The following is a 15,131-nucleotide window of genomic DNA, read 5'->3' on the forward strand; positions in this document are numbered from 1 at the left end:
AAATTGGCAGTGATTAAGAAGAGAGTTGGCTGTTTGAAACCTGGGGCCTATGCAGGATTGTTTGGCTCGGCCTGGGAGGAGGGGACTAGACCTACCTGGACTGAGTCTACCAGGTTGACCTCAGTCTGTGGGGAAGGCTTTGCCCTGGAGGAGATGGGAATGGGGGGGGGGGGGGGTTGGGGGGAAGGTGAGGGGGACGGGAGGGGGGAGAACAAGGGAATCCGTGGCTGATATGTAGAACTGAATTGTATTGCAAAATAAATTAATAAAAAAAAAAAAAAAGAAAAAAGAAAAAAAAATAAAAACAAACAAACAAAAAAAAAAAAAAAAAAAAAAAAGAAGAGATCGGCATGAGGCGAAATCTTCTGGGAAGTGTTTCCTCAGGGTCCACACACAGAAGTTGTGTTCCAGAGGTGGCCTAGGTCATGCCTCCTGCTGTCAGTCAAACTTGGTCATGTGCAAGAATCTCCTGGGTGGTATTTTGAAGGCATGAGGGGGTCATGGAAAGCAGCTGAGGCTTGGCACCAGGAGAGGCCATTGGTGAAGGTGCCTCCTCAGTAACAGTTGAAGGCCCAGGATTAAAGGCATCCTGCAGAGACGTTGAGGCTTGGCACCATGAAGAGAGCCAAAGAGAGGTTATAGCTGAAAATGCAGCCCAGTCACAGTAGGAGACCCTGGCATTTTGGAGATGTCAGTACCCTGGGATGACCACCAAGGACAGCAGCAGCCATGGAGTGGAGCCAGCCTCGGCCTAGAAGATAAGCTGTGTGTGCTGCAGATGGCTGTCCAAGCCCTTCGGAGGCGCTTAGATCGTGAGTGGACTCCAGACACTGGACATTGAGTTATTTACAATGTTGGAGTTTGGTTCTTCTTCGTTTGGATTGTGACTGTGCCCTGGTTCTTTTATCTTGAACTAGGAAATCATTTATCAACTGGGAGTCCACAGTTGAAAGACTTTAAACTTTTTTAAATGTAATTCCTTTATTGACTCTTTGGGAATTTCACATCATACACCCTAATTCGGTTCACCTCCTGGTGCCCCCATATTCTCCCCTCACCCCTCCCTGCAGTATCCCCCCCAAAAGAAAATAAAAAAAAATCAAACAAAAACAAAGCAAACAGACAAACAAAAACAAGAACAACAAAAAAAAAACAAACAGAAACCAAAACACTTCTTTATTTTTCCTTCTTTCCTGCCTCTTCAACATCTCTTCATTCATCCTGGTGGCATTGGGAGCAGTGTATTATATAGTAGACCCTTTTGTCATTCAGCTTTATTAGCAAATGTTCATTGCAATGAGTCACTGGTCTGGTTCAAGGCCTCTGGTTTCTGGTACACCATCATCACTGCATCCTTACTGGAACTCCTCTGGAATATCTGGCAGCTTCCCTGAGTCATGGAGATCCTGCTGGTGTTGTTCCATGGGACCAGTCCATTCACTAGCTCCAGCAGGTCCTAGATGGGGTAGATGTTAGGGTGGGTCAACCCAAGGCCCGGGTGTGGGCCTGGGTGGTAGCTGAGTTGGTCATTCTGGGTCAGGAAGGCTACCCACCTCAGGCGAGTGGGTGGAGCCAGCTTTTCTATGCCCATGCATTCAGGGTTGGTTCTCCCTTGCCTGTGGTGAGGGATGGGGCTATCTCTCTGGACAGCAGGGATTAGCTCTCCCTTGAGGGTCAGGGCCAGCTTTCTTGCTGCAGTGTTCAGTGAGAGGCAAGGCCACCTTTCCCTTGACCCACCAAGGGAAGGGCTGGTTCAGGATGGACTTCTGATTTCATTACATGTGGTTCCTATGGCCCTCTAAGGTGATACAGGTCACAGACATCAACATAGACCCCAGCTGCAGCTGGATCACAGACCCAGACAACATCCTGGCTCTGGGTGGAATCACTGGCCACTCAGGTTGGGATGATTCTGGTGGCAGCATGACCGCTGGACACCACCAAGTCCTCAGGTTGCAGTCCCAACTCTGGGGGTTCTATGCGACCTTTGATAGCAATACTGGACTTAGACTTCAACACAGACCCTGGCTGTGGGAGGACCACAGACCCAGACATGGTCCTCGGCCGGATCTGGATAAGACTTTAAACTTTTAAAGAGATTTTGGAGTTTTACAAAGACTTTGGATTTTAAAAGAGACTTTGGAATTTTTTTAGAGAGACTGAATTTTAAAGTGTTTGGATTTGTAAAGACTGTGGCATTTGAAAGTTTCTAATATGTTTTATATTGTGATGTTGATATTAATGTGTGATCTTGGGGATGAATAAGAAAGAAAAGGTTGTGGCTTTGAAGAACCAAAGACCCCCATTTCAAGCAAGCCCCTCACCCCAGCTTGAAACAGGCCTGAGTTTCAAAATTCTCAGAGCTGCTGACATAGGTCCCAGGAAAAAGTCAGGATATTTGAAGAGCCATCTGGTAGCAACTGATTAACCACAGAATGCCCCAATGCCAGAGGTAGTTTATAAAGTTTGACAAACAACTGGTTAAAACTACAAAGTAAGATAACACAGAAATTCTGGAAAGCCCCTAAAACCTGAGCCAATCAGAATTGTACCTGTACTAGCACGCCTAAATGATGTAAACTTGTGGTTTTTGCCTTTAAAAACTGAGCTTGCAGAGGGGCGGGCACCTCCTCTAGCCTCTGCTGTGTTGGGGTGCTTGACTGAGGTCCCTGACACAGCTTGAACTGCTTCAATAAACCTTGCTTTTACATTTCGGTGAGTTTGTGTCTCTGGTGGTCTCTTTGAGGGTCTCACACCCAGGGCACAACAGCTTAACCATGATGTGTTTCTGTATCAAGTTGACAAGGGGTAAATTGTCCTGCCTAGTTTTATGTCAACTTGACACAAGCTAGAGTCATCGGAGAGGAAAGAACCTCAATTGAGAAAATGCCTCCATCAAATTGGGCTATATGCAAGCCTATAAGGCATTTTCTTAATTAGTGATTGTGGGAGGGCCCAGTCCATTGTGGGTGGTGCTGTTGCTGGGCTGGTGGTCCTGAGTTCTATAAGAAAGCAGGTTGAGCAAGCTACAGAGATCAAGGCAGTAGGCAGCACTCTTGCATAGTCTCTGTATCAGCTGTTGCTTCTAGGTTCCTGTCCAGTTTGAGTTCCTGCCCTGACTTCCCTCAGTGGACTGTGATTTGGGATATGTAAGCCAAACAAACCTTTTCCTCCCTAAGTTGCTTAAAGTCATTTGGTTTTATCACATCAATAATAACCCTAAGACACAGATCATTCATGGGCCAGGCACGTTTATCATTTTCTTCTTTTTGTTGTACTTTATGTTATTGATACAATGGTCTGGGGTCTTTCCTGGGTTTCTTCTGAAATCCCTCACTCATCAAAGAGGAGAGGGTAAACTGTCTTGTTCACGTGTAGTTCTGCTTCCGACCTTGTTCTTTGGGTGTTCCCTCCTCTCTTCCCTTCAGAGCTCAGATGGACTCCCTGAAGTGGCCTGACACACACAGAGCCACTGCTGGTCTGCCAATCTTCAGTCTAAGTATTGTCAGAATGTATGTGATAACTGTCAGAACTCTGTGATAAATATGTAACCAGATCAGGTTTCCCCAAACCTCTTCTCTGACCTGCACAGACTGGGGCAGGTTGATGAACACATGTTTCACCAAGACACTGAGTCTGCAAGTCATCACAGGAGTGAGCTCAACGGAACCTTCCAGACACTGATCCATTGCAATCCCAAGTCCTCATTGGTCACAAGTGGTTTTTTCACATTTACTCACAGGTCACATTATACTAATTAGCATTTTAAAATGTTCCCTTATGCCTTCCTTTTATATTTTGGCTGAGCCTAACATATGTATGTGTAAGAAAGCATATTTGCAGGTACGTTCCTTCAGTCTTTGAACCTGCAGACTCTCAGACAGTACTGTTTTATATTCTTAGTGAAGACATGTCTAGCACATTTTGTTCAAAGACAGATGAATCAAAGCAGATATGATCTTTGCCTTTAAGAAACTTCCAAACGCCCAGCAATTCCATTCCAAGGTGTAGACCTGAGTGAAATACAAGCATATGTTCAAACAAAAAGTGTATAAGAGTTTTCATAGCAACATTATCCATTACCCCAACGTGGAAACAGCCCAAGTCTCCAACAACTGATGCATAAGTAAAGATAGCATATCCACTCCATGGAATATTATCCAGCCATCAAAACAAGTGATGCACTGATGCATGCAACCAGAGACAAATTTTGGAAACATTAAGGTAAGTGAAAGAGACCAGGTACAAAAAAGCCACATAGTTCTATAGTTCATTTATTTAAAATGTCTAAGATATGCAAACCTATAGGGCCAGGAAGCATTAGTAATTTCCCAGAGCTGGAGAAAGGAGGAATTGAACATACCTAGTAAGTAACTTTGTGAGTACTGGGTGTTTTCAGGAATGACAAACATCCTGAAATTGGTTGGTGATGGTTGAGCTACTCTGTAGTTGCCCTAAGAACAATTAAGCTGTATGTTTTAAAGGGGAGATTGTATGGTGTGTGGGTTGTAGCTCAATTTTGGGGAAAAACAGGAGGAGAAAAATGTTTAAAAAGAATCCAGTACAAATTTATTTTCCTATCTAGACTCCAAGATAAAGTCTGCAGGGTTATTTTTCTGGGTATCTTCCACACAAGGACTGGTCTCCTGAGGGCAGAGTCTGGTAAGTTAGCAGGAAGAGAAGTTCCTCCCATGCCAGTAGTGTGTTAGAGCAAGCCCAGGTGTCACGGCTTAACCAGAAACAAATTGGAGACCCTGGAGTTGGAGCAAACCCACCTCGTGACATTTACCACTTCTTACATAAGAAGCTGAGGGATTTTCATCTGCAGGTTTCATGGTGCAGAAATAGCAGTAATGCTGCAGTGTTCTGTCCTCTGGGTTGCCTTTGCTCCAGTTCTCTGATGAGCTCGGAAGAGATGGAGACAACATATTGGGGAAATGTGGAGGAGGACAAACAGCTCCCGCAAGAAAGCTGGGAATTAAATTTGATACTCCCTTCTCCCATCCTCTCCCGAGTCAATCAGGAGCCCAGTTCTCTGTCTACCACTTGACAATCTCTTTTCCCCCCCTCAAGCCTGAGCTTTGTCATCAGGAACGGTGCTTTGTCATCAGGAACATCTTCACTTATCTTGTTTTGAATTACTGCAGAACCTTCCTGAACTGTCTTCCTGTATCTCCCAGTTCTAACCCTTACCCCACTACCACCACCTCCACATCTGTTTTCCAAAGTGCAAATCCACACTTGAAAAACATGACTCTGACCTTGAACTTCTCCTATTCCAGACATACTCCTGTTTCTAAAGTCTATCTAGATAAAGTCAAATGTATTCTCACTCCCACCCATCATCAGTGCTCTGCAGACATGGTGATCTCTTCTAGACCATGAGCTAGCTTAAGCACAGAGTTCCTTGCAGGCTTAAGGCTTTGTGATAACAGGTCCTGCCATGTTCTCTCCCTCCCTCTCCTTCTGCTATTGAATTTCAACTTGCTCAGGCTCCAACTTGAAGGTCATTTTTTGCTGAGCAAAACCTCTGAGCTTCCCTTCAGCATCTCATCAGATAGTCTCCTCCTCCTTCCAGAACACCCCCCCCCATATAGTTTTGGAACACTGTTCCACTCACAATTAATTATTCATTAAGTGCCTGCCCCCATAACTGGACAGTAAGCTTCTAGGAAAGTGAAGCTGTGTTGGAATGATTCCCAAATGTGTCCTGTGCCCAACCCGGGCAGAACCAAATAGTTCATGCTCAATCTCTGTTAGAAACAGAAGGCAAGACAGAAATCCTAGCCAAAGGGACAGAGGCCAGAAAGGAGGGTGAGTGTCAATGCAGGGCAGGATGTTGAGTCTGCTGAGTATCTCCTCTGCTGAGGTAGGGACTGCTCTGAGCCAAGGCTGACCAAGATGAGCCAAGCCGGCCAGAGAAGACTGAGAGGAGTTGGAAAGCACTGACTCCGGGCCCTCTGGTAGGTGCAGGAGTTGCCAGAACTTGAAGTGTCTGGTGTAGCCTAGCAGTGTTGGGAGATGCGGGGGTAGAAAATGCTCTGAAGGAATCAAGAAGCAGGCAGGACCTAGGAAAGGAAGTTCAGATGGCCCTGTCACCAATAACATGCCTTCTGAACTGTGAGATCATGAAATCAGGAGGATGCCATTATTAGCTGCAGGAAGAAGATGCCCTTGGCTGCTGTTCTCTTCTGTGGAAAGCACCATCTGTACCTCCTTCAGATTCTGTGCTGGGGCTGTCACTGTGATAGAGGCCGACCTTCTCAGAACGGTGGATTTGTTTCAGAGCTGCCTTTGCTGCGATGGGGGCGTCAAGGTCTACACCTCAAGAAGGATCTCTTTCCAGATTTCCTTTCCCCTTTCGACTGCATGGACATGTATCTGCCCTGCCTTATGAAAACCAGGGCCTGCCCAGAGGCAGGAAGTGCCACACAGCTGCAGTTAGGCACACATTAAATTCTACTGCTGTCACTCACAGACTGTGTGACCTTGGGCGAGTTTTATTATCTTTCAGGACTTGGAAACTCATTTGCAAATTGGGCACAAGAATAATACCTACCCTATAAGGTTATCATAAGAATACAATGAAATATTCTATGTACTCAGAAGGAAAATTCCATAAATATTAGATATTTTATTAGAAATTTGTCCCAGTGCCCCACTACCCTTCTTGCAGAGGCTTGTCTTATTAATAATGCATGAGCTTGCTTCCTGTAAGCTCTACTGTAAGCCAATTTTTCTCATTGTGCTTCAGGTGAGTATGGGGAGCAGATGGTCACCATCCCCCTGACAGTGCCTTTGGGGACAGATGTTAACGAGGTCAAGGGCTTGCAGTTTGTCATGGAAGAGATCAGTTGACCTTCCCCTCCTGCCCCGGGTCATCTTATTCTAGCCAATTTCAGGCAGATAAGGACAATTTCTGTAAAGAAGTGTGCACTTGGACCGGGAATCTCAGCCCGGCAACTTCTCAGTGCCGGAACCTTGGGAGAGCCACTTCATTTCTCTGGCTCCCACTTTTCTCATTTATAAAATCAACATCCTAGTACCAACCCTTTTCTCTGTGGATTGTCCTGGAGATGAAAGGAAATAACACGTATATAAAGGCTTAGAACAGAGCCTGAGAAACAGCTCTCTAGTTAAGCAGTGTGGTGGTGAATTTTATAGCCATCATGGGTTAAGCAGTGCCCAGATAGCTGGGTGTGTCTTCCTGGGTGTTTCTAGAAGAGATCAGCACTGGAAACAGTAGACTAAGCGGAGCTCTGCTCTTGCCAGTGGGGACCGGCCATCTCCAGTCTATTAAGGGCCCAGACAGGACCCCAAAGAATAGAAAGGATGAGTTTTTTACCTCTTTTAAAACTGGGACAGCCATCTTCTCCTGACTTGGGACATGGAAGCTCTAAGTTCTGCTGCCCAGACTTATGCTAGCATTCCTTCCCAACCCACAATGTCAGGTTTCTTGGCTCTCTAGCTTGAGGAGAACACATTATGGGATTTCTACAGTTCACAGTTGTTTGAGCCATCCTCTAATATACTATCTTTGAATCTGTCTATCTACTATTGGCTCATTTATGTATTCATTTGTTCACCTGTCCATGTATCCACCCAGCTCCTTCCTTCTTACTGGGTCTTTTTCTCTGGAAAACTCCGTCCTTTCTTACATTTTAACCTAATTTTGGTTAATCAATATAAATCTATCTCCAAATTAGGAAAGGCTCTTTTAAGCCATATAATCTGCTGACTAGATGTTCGGCCATGCTGTCCTATACATGGGTAACTCTCTGGTCATCTCTCTATTGGTTGTAGTTCCTATAGTATCTTGGTAGGTGTCCTCTTTCTTTATCAAGGGACAATCATTTCAATGTGCTGTAGGTCAATACCATATTTTTTAAATCATGTCTCCAGTTTGTCGACTTCTACTCTTTTCATGTATTAATTCCACATAGTCTTTTCATATTGGCATTTTTCTAAAATATCCTTCTGATAATGCCCTTCCAGTTTAGAATTCTTGATTGTCCCCACCTCCATGCCCCCAGCCACTTTCAGACAATGATTCCTCAGGTCTCAGTTCTGGATTTGTCTACAGATGATTTAAGAACTCTCAAATAATAAGAAAACAAACAAACAGTAGAAAAATGGACACAAGATTTGAACACACATATGTCTCCTAAGAGTAGGCAAGTTAACACATTAAAAATATGTTCCGTGTCATCAGTAAACAGGAAAATATAAATTAATACCACTACGATATAACACTATTCATTTTCTAGAATTGCCAATATGAAAAAAGGTTTATCATATTGGGCATTGGCAAGGCTAGAGGGTAAGTAGAACTCTTGCTGCTGACTGAGAATATAAAGTCATACAATGAAGCTCACAAGTTTCTTAGGAAAATTATGTATATCCTATGACACAGCCATTCCATTCCTAGGCATTTATTCAAGAGAAATGAAAGCATAGATTTATGTAAAGATTATACATTAACATTCATATACCCTATGCCTTGTAGTAGTCAAGAACTAAAAGTGGTATCAATGTCTGTCTTCTGATACAGGAATGAACAAACAGATTCGTACAACATAGTGTGATTAGTGACGCAAAGAAGAAGCTGTTGATACTGGGCTACCTGGGAATCTCAAAAGAATTATGCTAGTGCATCAGTAGACAAAACTATGAGCCATGTAATTCCATTTAAATTAAATACAAAATCAAGGTAATGTATGTATAACAGGAACATGGTTTGCATGGAACATGAGGAAGGAGCGAAGGAGGGACACACATAGGGACACAAGAAACAGCGTTAGATGGATGTCCATTATTTTGATTGTGTTGATGATTTTATGGGTTTATAGCTAGGTTAAAATGTATCAAATTATACCCATTGAGTATGTGACGCTTAAGTCAGAAATACTGTAACAAACCTATCAAATTAAAAAAAAAATCCAAGAAAACACACATGAAAAGCTTAGCTTCAGTTTCCACTCTTTTAGCGTCCCTTTGCTGGCACTGCTCTGGGCACCTTATGTCTCACTTGAAGGATTATAAAAGAGTCAAAGGGAGGACCATAGAGTTCGCACCTGCACAACCTCATTTGTTCTCCCTCGCTGCCTATGAGTTAAATACAAATAATAGTTGATCTTCCCAGACAGCTTAAGCTAACAAGAATTTTCTAAATCATAGAAGCCATATCCCTTCAGCAAAATCCACTTCCTCAGTGAAATTACTTCACCCTGAAAAAGTAAAAAAAAAAAAAAAAGAAAGAAAACCCATATATATGTATTTAAGAAATTGAGAAAATAACAACTGTAAACTCAAAAGAGGCTCTTGGCTTCTGAAGGACAATAATTCAGATTGGAAAAAGTCAGGCTTTTGTGCAGGGGTGGAGTATGGCTCAGTAGGGGAGTTATCCAGGACCAGAGGGCATTCAAAAATACTTTATTCAGGAAGAAAGCACACCCAAGCCAAGTGGCACTTTCACAATGACCCATAGAGGGATTCATTTGTGAGGCTTATTAGTGAAAGTTTTTGAAGTGTAAATACAGCATGCCATTTTTTTTTTCAGATGCTGTAATGGATTGCATTGGCATGATCTAAATGTTGCAAGTGCGTAAGTTACTGGTGTTGCCTCTTCCATGATGACTTGTGAGATTCAGTCCAATGAGTTCTGCGGTTATACTGGCTGAGCAAGGGGCTGGGAGCCTCACACCTGCCAACCTGAAACCATCATTGGCTCATGGCTTTTTCTATGACAGGGTTGCCTCCAAAGAAACATTCTTTTGTAGGCCATTCATTTCACATTGCATGTGAGAATATCTACTCACTCTGTAGATCCTAACCTTTGGTGTCTATGCAACCAGAATAGTTAAATCATCAACAGACTGTGTCTGACCTCTGTTTGCAAGAGATTCAGTGCCACCCCCATGCCATACAGAATGAGGTTGTTTACATGTTTCTGCGTGCCTGGGAAAGATGCTGTCCCAAAGTTATTGTACAGAGCCAGGCTTATGGAATGGGTGTATTATAAAAAGACTAAACCTTGAACTCATGGGAGCATTCTGAATAAAGACAGCACAGTGTGTGGTTGATTTGCTTGCTTGTTTTTGTTTCTCCCCTCCACTAGCATCCCCTCAAAAAGTAGTTTTGATGTTGCAGGTCCTTACAGTGTCCTATGATATTTCATGGGAAACCAATGGAATGAAGATAATGGGGGCAGAAATTGGCTGATGCTAAACTAACACAGGTGTTTAGGCCCCCGATGTCTTATGTTAATGACATTAAGATAGTAGAAACTTGATCTAACTATAATGGTTGGAGATAGGACTTGGGGGAGGTAGTTAGAAAGAGAAAAGTTATCAGAATGGAGCTCCCACAAATGAGTCACGGCATATACAGACATAGGGGTTCCCTGTTTCATGCCATGTGATGTTCTCTGTCACCCTGAGACTCTGCAGTCAAGGAGGCTGTCACCCGATATGGCTCTGGAACCTTCCATCTCCAAAGCTGCAAGTCAAAATTAAGCCTTGTTTCTGTAGAAAGGAGTCTGTCTCAGGTGTGTCATTACAGTCATGAAAAATGGGCTAGCAAACCAACCTAGTATATGGCAGCTTGTGAATATCTTCTTTGTGTACTCATGCGGGTAAAATCTACTTTTGAGAAGTTCTTGGATAATGTCTTGATTGTTATAACAAAGATGCCAGAAGGTATACATCTCTGCAATCTCCTTTGTAGATGACAGTCAAAAAGGAACAGATAAAGTTAATGGGAGTGGAAAGTTGATTTGGGGAAAGATATGAAAGCATTAGGCAACTACAAGTGTGGACAAGTGACTTTCAGTTTCCAGAACAGATTGGTGGAAAATGCTGAGATAATGTGGAAAATGCTGAGGTCATAGTACCAGAGTGCCCAAGTCTAACTGAGACTTAAGTACACAGCAGCTGTGGGTCTATAGGCAGACTATTTACCTCAGTCACCTTATCTACATAGTGGACATATTGTCTATCCTCAGTCTTGTAGCCTGCATCCATCGAATCAGGTAATGTGTGAGTATACTCAGACAGCAGTCAGTGCTTAGCTGGGATCAAGCAGGCATCAGCCTTTCTATCATCTTCCTATGTCTTTTCTGCTCAGCGAGTCTGACACTATCTGCTGGGCTTCCTCATCATCCTTCACAGTAGCATGAGCAATTCAGAATCCTGATCCATTTGACTTCTTTCTACTAGATGAAGTGTGTCGTACATATTTTAATGTGGGCTAAGAGGTGGTGGGATGCACAAACCCTCCATTCCTATGGCCCCTTCAGAGGAGCATCATCCCTTCCCTATATGACACTCTCCAGACCTCAGAGGATGAGGAGAGTCCTGACATCAATAAGAAAGTCCATTTTAATCAGCGTGCCCAGCCTTTGGAGGCTCTTTGACTCACTGTTATCCAGTGAAGTGTACAACACCCTCAAGTCTGTCTTTCATCCTTTGGAGTTTCCATCTCTATGGCAGATAAGTCACTCAGAATAACGAGGATACAAGTTAAGGAAGTTTAGAAGTTTGTTGGCATCTTTCTTATTAAATTCTCACTTCGTATTTTGTCCTGGACTAGACAAATGAGAAAACAGAGAGAAATGACCCCCAGTTCAAAGGAAGGCGAGGTTCATGATGGCAACTGGGCATTCTGTAAGAGGGTTGAGAAGGACGGCAATTGAATCCACAGCTGGAGGTACCATGGAGCTAGAAGAGACGTTTCAGGTTGGTTTGAAGAATAAGTAGAAAGAAAAGTGATGTATCAGGACTGCTTAAATAAAGCTTAAAACCTATAGGAACCTAGGGGAGTCACTCATTCTGGGTCAGAGTCACCCAAGATGTAAAACCCAGGCTGTAAACTGGTGGGTTGCCTTCACCTCTGGGGGCTTTCTTATTCTTTGATTCCAAATTTGGTCTAGAAAAGAACTTGTTCTTTCCTCTGATTTAAGCATCTGCATGGACTATTATTAGTCCTTCCTAGTCCTGCACCCCACCTCTCAGGCCTGTAGGCTGAGTCTCAGCTATCAGGACAGTTTGTGTTTCCCAACAGGTACATCGCCTGCCTGAATTTCATGTCTACCCATTGTGAAGACTTATGACAAAGGACTATCAATGTATTTCCTAGCAGCCTGGAAGTAACAGGTCTCTGAAGAGTGTTGACAGCAAGGGCAGGTTAGAAGTGGAGGTAAGGAGAGGAGAGCATGAAAATAGGATTGGTCTAGAGGGATGTCTCCCAGAAATCCCCCCTCCAGGGCTTTCAGATAAAGTATCTAACATTCTTTTTGCAGTCGCTTTTCCCCTAGAAACAAAACTCCATGTTTTACATCTCATTGCAGGCACCCAGCTGCTGATAAACCTGTCAGGAACAATTGTGTCCCCATGCAGATAGGCTGTCAAGCCTCCTGTCTGCTGGGGCTGCCGCTTTCAGGGTTGCTCCTTTGTCTGAGCAATTGAGATTCAAGGGAGTCTGTTTCCTTCCCTCTCCTTCCTTGACAGTTCCAAGAGCTTAGAACCTGGCTGAAGTGGCATGATAATGGATGTTGGGGCCTCATGGCCCTAAGGAATGAGTCAGGGAGCCCAGGAGGCTGGAATGAACCTGCAGAGGCTGATCTACATAGTGATGTTACAGGCAGAGAGACTAGGATGTTGTCATACAGACTGCACACACTAAGTATACTTTAGACACATTGTTTATTTCTCTAACGGTTGGCTTTTCTCCCCTGCTTCTGAAGTGGAGATTATAATGATCCCTGTGCTCTTTGGAGAATGAAATGAAATATGTGTGTAGCACAGTGTCTGACCTAATACTAACAAACCATCAATGTGACATTGTCGTTATATCCTCTTCCCCACTCTTGCCTCCAATCGCTTGAGAAGTTAGACTGGGAGCCCAGGATGAAACTCAGCAGGCTGGCCCGGAAGGAGGTCTTGAGGTAACCTATGACAGCACCAGCCTCTCTGCACACCCCTCCTTAAGGCAGGCACCAAAGGTCCAATTCTAAGAAAGACTTCTCCTACCTCTACAGTTCAGCAGCACAATGTCTGGCTTCAGCATTTGGCATCATCTTTGGAGTGGTAACAAGGCACAAGGCATCAGTGGAGTTCTTCTGAAACGGCTGGATGCCAGCATCCGACATCTCCATCTAGAATAGAAACCGCCCGCAGCATCATTATCTGTGTAACTTACCGAATTAACTAACTTCCTCTTGATCCCACTTCTTTTTAGAGTTGGGGCCAGGTGGAATGTTTTCTTTCTCAAGACGTTTCTCTCTTTCCTCTTTCAATTTCTTTTCTCTGAGCCCTTCCTCTGTAATCCTTTTACCCTTTCCTTGAATGACACTTTATATGACTAAGAGAGAGTTGGATATTTCTGGTTCTTGTTTTTGGAATTTCAACTCGTACAAAAGAGATGCTTAGGTCTTAGTGGAATGCCACGGATGCTTGGAATAGGAATATCGTATGTATTTGCTGCCACCACCCACATGCAACTTGGATCACAACCCACCCATTTTAGATGCTGCCATTTCTTGCCAGGTCTGCATGTTAACAGAGACCTGATGATCCTCCATCCTAGGGAAGACAATGATTTCCGTGTTAGAGAGATGGATCATTCTTCAACCAAAATAATAAGAAAGCAATGCTTGCTTATTGCCTCTTTATTCACAATAGCAAGGAAATAGAACCAAACTAGTTGCCCATCAATGATTCATGGATAATGAAAATCTGGTACATACATACATACATGCATATATACATACATGAATACTATTCTGCTCTAAAGAAAAATAAAATTACAAAATTTGCAGGAAAATGGATGGACTTAGAATATATAATATTAAGCAAGGTAATACAATCTCAGAAAAGAAAAAAAAAAAAAAAACACATTGCCGCTCATGTGAAGATCCTAGCCTGTATTGTATATATCACCGCTACAACCTCCATCCCCTAACCACCTCTATCCTCCAACCCCCCCCCCCAACCATATACATCCCCTACCACCTACCATCTTCCTCAATAATCTAGGAAGTTAGACTAGTGCTGAGGAAATAAGACAGCAGAAAAGAAGCCATATACACATGGATGCAGTATAATACGTAGAAAGGAGAACAAGAAAGGGTAAACAATAGGTGATGAGGAAGGACTGAACATAGGTAATGGACACGCGAGTCATGCATGATAAAACCAGATGTCTTTCTAGTTCTAACTCTTTCATGGATTCTTCAATTTTGGATGCTGGGTAAGTCCATCAAAATATGTTTACTAGTGAAAGTGTAAACTCCAATGCGAAGTCCCACAGCTTCAAAGTGGCTGTTCTAACTATATGGAACTTCATTGAAATGTATAGACTCTGAGTCTGGTTGGTTTCCATGTGTGATTGTTTTATAATAGAGTTTCAATAACTTAAAAAAAAGCGGGGTACTTCTGAGGGTTTGGGATAATTAGAGAGAGGCACTCTTTTTATGCCCCCCCCCCCCACAACTTTAGACAGGCCACTCATATGAGACATCTTGAATGACATCTACACATTTTCTTTTACCTTTTCCTGCTTGGGACAGAAACTGTTGGTGCTCACATTCTGATGAGAGTCTCTTGATTTCTCAGTCCCCTTTCTAATTTTGTTTAGGGCTGGTTGACGCGATGTAGAGGGAAGTGAGCATACTAGTTTTTTACCTTAGTGATCCTTGTGTTAGTTTATGTGATACGGCAACACAAATCCCAAAACTTGTCACATTATAAAGAAATGAAGCCTGATTAGCTCTGCGTTGGAGGCTGAAAGTCCAAGAAAAAATAGGCCCATCTGTTCGGCCCCTGGGTGATTGGCTGTGTCAAATACAAAGGAAAAGGGAGGGGCGGAGCTGTGTGTAGAAAGAGCCAACCTCAGGGAATAGCTTTGCTTTATAAAAACCGGCTTTGTAAGATGCATAACATCAGTTTTTTTCTGGAAGTTGTAACCCCCAATCCTCCAATGACTTACCTAGCCAACTTCCATCGGATGCCGTCTTCTAAGGCTTCACCCCAATAACACCACACTGGGGAACAAGCTTCAAGCAGATCCAAGCCATAGGGTGACTTTCTCTCTCTCTCTCTCTCTCTCTCTCTCTCTCTCTCTCTCTCTCTCTC

This window comes from Peromyscus californicus, unplaced genomic scaffold (genome assembly GCF_007827085.1).
Source record: "Peromyscus californicus insignis strain IS unplaced genomic scaffold, ASM782708v3 Scaffold_11__1_contigs__length_118956290, whole genome shotgun sequence".
Classification (NCBI taxonomy): Eukaryota; Metazoa; Chordata; class Mammalia; order Rodentia; family Cricetidae; genus Peromyscus; species Peromyscus californicus.